The sequence below is a fragment of the Triticum aestivum genome, chromosome 5B (assembly GCF_018294505.1).
Source record: "Triticum aestivum cultivar Chinese Spring chromosome 5B, IWGSC CS RefSeq v2.1, whole genome shotgun sequence".
Taxonomy (NCBI): Eukaryota; Viridiplantae; Streptophyta; class Magnoliopsida; order Poales; family Poaceae; genus Triticum; species Triticum aestivum.
Window position 1 is genome coordinate 557,783,043 of NC_057807.1, and position 5,480 is coordinate 557,788,522.

Below are 5,480 nucleotides of genomic sequence, written 5' to 3' on the forward strand. Positions count from 1 at the left end.
CGTCCGCCCCGCGCCCCTCGCCGCCGTCGTCCTCCGGCGCCCCGCCTCCGGCCTCCTCCGGCAGCGCCATGGCCGGATCCGGTGACCCCCCCTCGCCGGCGCCTCTATCTTCTTCTCCGGCCACCGCGCAGCCCGTCCCCGGCAAACCTCGTTCTCCGTGCCCAGATCCAGATCCGGTCAAACAGGTTGACCCCGAATTTCCCTAAGTCCCTGATATTTTGTTATTTTCATGCCCCGTTCATCGCATCATAACTCCGTGCATGTAGCTCCTTTTTATGCATGTAATATGTCAAAATGTTCGTTGAGAGATGTTATTGATTTCGTTCCATTGTGTCATGTTCATTTGAGTGCATCTTGATGCCTGAATCATTATTGCAAGAGTGCTATATGTTGTTATCTGTTGTCTGTTAACAGAACATGCTCATTTGTCATTTTTGTTGCATTTGATGTGTGCATCCTATGAGCATGAGCTCTACATGTGTTTTGAACTACATCATGCCATTTTTGCAGAGGTGCCATCCATGTATTTTTTTGAGTCTTGTAGTGAGTGCATCAAGCTTGTTAAGTAGGGTACTTGTTGCTGCTGTTTTGCTAGGCTGAATCTGTTATTTTGTGATGCTATGTAAACCTGCTACTACAAGTCATTCTATGCATAATCTGGAGATGTTCATTAATGATGTTTTGTTACAAATGTCATGCTCTATCCATCCGTGCCCCTGGTTGCATTTATAACCTGCTGTAGATTATTGTAATCTTGCTCTCAAGTTGCTAAATAATGTCGCTGTCAGCCTGTTAACATTAAGTTCAGTTTTTCCATGAGCTTTGCTAGTGATCCATGCACCCTATGAACTTTCTCTTGCCATGCTTAGCTTCATAAACATGTCTTATTACTGTTGGTTGCCTTGTCATGCCATGTAATTCTCTGTGGTGAGTGGTACAAGCTCACCAACATGCCTACTTATTGTTGTTTCTGTCATGTTTGAATCTGTCATATCATTTGCCATGTTTACATGGGTGCCATCATATCTTCTGATCCTTTTTGGTTCATGGTCAGTAAGGGACTTTTGTTCTATGAAATTTGTAGGTTCATGCCATGCCTTTGTTTGCCATGATGAGTTCCTGTAACATGTTGTTTGATAGCTCTAAACATTGCAACGTGATGTTATTTCTGCAAAGTCTGAAACTAATATTATTTGCAATCTTGCCATGTGTTTTGGAGCATGTTCTAGTGATTTCTGGAGATAGCTCAGTGTTCATGTTTTGTCATACTTTACCTGTACATCATGTCCATGCCTTTTGTTATCATGTTAGGATGCTGTAGCATGTTATTTTGATGCTTGCAATATGCCTAGTTGCTGTTTTGGACAGCATGCCCTTTAACCTTGTATGATGTGTATGTGTTGAACCGTTGCTCCGTTTTGAGTGTGCTCTATATGAAACTTGCCTAATTTTGCATGTAGTTTCATATTATCATATTGCATCTATGTTTTGGGAGTGTTTGCTTGATGTTTGTATGCTTTTTGCATCAATGCCATGTTTAACTTGTTTTGCTCATATCTTCTAGGCCGTAGCTCCAAATCTAATAAACTTTATATGTAACTTTACTAGAATCTCATGTAGATCATGTTGGTTTATCTTAAATTGCTGTTTAACAACTTGAATATAAGGTTTATTCAGATCTGGACCAATTTTGAAATATGCATATGAGGACTTACCGAAATTTTTATATGTTGTTTCCGGCCTCATTTAAACTTGCCTTGATGTGTTGCTCTTGTTTGCATCATCTCTTGCCATGAGTAGCTTCATGTAACCTTGTCATGCATCATACTTGGTTGAGCATCATGTCATGTATATGTGTGGTGTGTTTACCATGTTGTGTGCTTCTTCTCGATAGTTCCCGTTTCGTTGCGATCGGATGATTCGTTCGTCTACGATTGGTTCGTTTTCGTGGCTTCATCTTCTTCATGGACTCGTTCTTCTTCCTAGTGGGATTTTAGGCAAGATGACCGCTACCCTGGATCTCACTACTACCATTGCTATGCTAGTTGCTTCGTACTATCGCTATGCTGCGCTACCTATTCACTTGTTCTTCAAGCCTCCCAAATTGCCATGTCAGCCTCTAACCTTTTCACCCTTCCTAGCAAACCATTGCTTGGCTATGTTACCGCTTTGCTCAGCCCCTCTTATAGTGTTGCTAGTTGCAGGTGAAGTTGAAGATTGCTCCATGGTGGACATGATTATGTTGGGATATCACAATATCTCTTATTTAATTAATGCATCTATATACTTGGTAAAGGGTGGAAGACTCGGCCTTATGCCTGGTGTTTTGTTCCACTCTTGCCGCCCTAGTTTCCGTCATACCGGTGTTATGTTCCCGGATTTTACGTCCCTTACGCGGTTGGGTGATTTATGGGACCCCCTTGATAGTTCGCTTTGAATAAAACTCCTCAGCAAGGCCCAACCTTGGTTTTACCATTTGCCTCACCACCACCTACTTTTCCCTTGGGAGTCGCTCTCTCGAGGGTCATCTTTATTTTAGCCCCCCCCGGGCCAATGCTTGTCTAAGTGTTGGTCCGAACCGAGTAGACTGCGGGGCCCCCTCGGGGAAACACGAGGTCTGATTTTACTCGTAGGATGTCTCATCCGGTGTTGCCCTGAGGACGAGATATGTGCAGCTCCTATCGGGATTGTCGGCGCATCGGGCGGCTTTGCTGGTCTTGTTTTACCATTGTCGAAATGTCTTGTAAACCGGGATTCCGAGTCTGATCGGGTCTTCCTGGGAGAAGGTATATGCTTCGTTGATCGCGAGAGCTTATCATGGGCTAAGTTGGGACACCCCTGCAGGGTATAATCTTTTGAAAGCCGTGCCCGCGGTTACGTGGCAGATGGGAATTTGTTAATGTCCGGTTGTAGATAACTTGACACCAGATCCGAATTAAAATGCATCAACCGCGTGTGTAGCCATGATGGTCTCTTCTCGGCGGAGTCCGGAAAGTGAACACAGTTTTTGGGTTATGTTTGACGTAAGTAGGAGTTCAGGATCACTTCTTGATCATTGCTAGCTTCACGACCGTTCCATTTGCTCTCTTCTCGCTCTTATTTGCGTATGTTAGCCACCATATCTTACTTAGTCGCTGCTGCAACCTCACCACTTTACCTCTTCATTTCCCATATACCTTTGCTAGTCTTGATACCCATGGTAATGGGATTGCTGAGTCCTCGTGGCTCACAGATTACTACAACAACAGTTGCAGGTACAGGTTGTGCGATGATCATGACGCGAGAGCGATGTTTGATTGTTTTGGAGTTCTTCTTCTGCTTCTTCTTCGATCAGGGGATAGGTTCCAGGTCGGCAGCCTGGGCTAGCAGGGTGGATGTCGTTTGAGTTTCTGTTTGTGTTTCATCCGTAGTCGGATGATGCTCTTATGTATTGTGATGTTGTATTCGTGTGGCATTGTATGCCTTTTGTATGTATCCCCATCTATTATGTAATGTCGATGTAATGATATCCACCTTGCAAAAGCATTTCAATATGCGGTTCTATCCTTGGTGGGACCTTTGAGTCTCTTTAGGATAGTATCGCATACTGGGCGTGACATCTTGTATGTCTTTCATTCCTCCATCTGGTCGACGATGCGACGACAACGACCATGCTATGCTGGGATTTTGTCCTTCGGGCAGTCGTGGATGCACTGACAGTTCCTCTAGCCGTGGTGTGGGGCTGGTAAGCTGGGGTGTTGGATGGGGTCGTCTGATGGCCTGTGGTTCGGTTGCAAAAGTGTTTCTGATGGCATTGGCTAGCGGTCGCTCTTCTCAGGCTCGGGCGCCATCCTTGGTGATGCCGTTCAATCCAGGACGGTTCTTCTAGACAAGCAGAGTGACTTCCCGACTGTGAGAGGCCGGCTCCGAAACAAGGTTGAGGAGCGGAGCGGCCGCAACGGTGCGCCACCGACACATCCTGCATTTGGAGGTCGTGAGGCTCCCAAAGGATGGGGTTGCAATTTCTTATTCCGTTTGGGCTACCTTGTAATGTCGAGGTTCTTACTAAAAAATATATTATCTTTGCAAAAAAAAACCCTGTAGTTTCAAGTTAAAAATCTCCATGTAGTTTTACTAAAATAAAAATAAAAAAAATCTCCATGTAGTTTTACTAAAATAAAAATAAAAAAAATCTCCATGTAGTTAGGCGTGCCACGCGTTGGCCGGCAAAAGATCCACCGCCTCGCGAGCCGTCAGATTGTGTGACGCGAGCCGTCAGTTTCTTTTCTCTAATTTTCTGCAACAATACGTTTGTTGCAAAACCTTTTCTTCTCTAATTTCTCGCAACAAGACCGTTGCTGCGAAACCTTCGCCTCCCTAATTTCCTGCAATAAGTCCGTTGTTGCAAAACCTCTTCTTCTATAATTTTCTGCAATAAGACCCTTGTTATGAAAGTTGCAAAGACACCTCTCGCCGTGTCTAATTTTCTGTAACAAGATCCTTGTTGCAAAAATAGCAACAATATCTCCCGCCGCGCCGCGCACTGGTACGGTCGTCATTCGCTGCGGCCATTCTACAACAACACCAGTGTTGCAGAAACTTGTTCTAAAGGTGACGTGTGCGCGTCGACCTTTGCTGTTTTCTAGCAGCAGCGATGATGATGGAGAAGCAGCCTTGTATTGCGGTGGCCGGACGGAGTCGCAACTACAGTGGAAGAAGAATAATCTTGTTGGCATGGGGAAGAAGAATATCTAAGACAGAATGTGTGAATGAGGACCCGTGAAGAACCCCAGATAAGGCTACAGGGAGAAAAGCGGTTGGTTGCCCACTGGGACACGCGTCAGGCAGAAGAGGAGGCGGATGGGGCAACCAAAATCAGCCAGTTGCCGCGAACCAACTTGTAATTGGATGATTAGAGGGACTGTGGTATGCTCAGCCCATCAGAATTCAAATCCTGGTGCTCCCATTTATTTCTGGATTTATTTCAGGATTTCTGGCGATGCGCATTCAGTGGGAGGAGACGTTCCCGTCGACGACGGGGCGTCTATTGTGACTTCGTAAATCTCAAGATGATACGACGGCTCAGTCTTTCAGAGGTGCTCATAGGGGTAGGGTGTGCGTGTGTGCGTTCATAGGGGTGAGTGTATGCACGTGTATATGAGCGCTTGTGTCTGTACTGATGTTAAAAAAATTAAAAAAAATCAGCCGGTTGTCGCTAAACGTTTCCCTTATGCAAAACACGCTAAATAATTCCAAGCATTGGACTCTCGTTCAAAGAGACAGAAACGAAATCAAGCGGCTGAGATCAAATCCATCGATCCATCTCCATCGGCCCATAGGGCCTAGACCCCATCATCAACCTCTCTCGGTGTCTCCTCTCCCTCCCTTTCCTCCATAGTCCACCCCGCGCCTCGTTCACTCCGCCGCCGTCCCCTCCATTCCTCCGCCGCCGCCAGCCCACCTGCATTCCACCAACACCCAACCCCTCCCCGCCCTCCTCT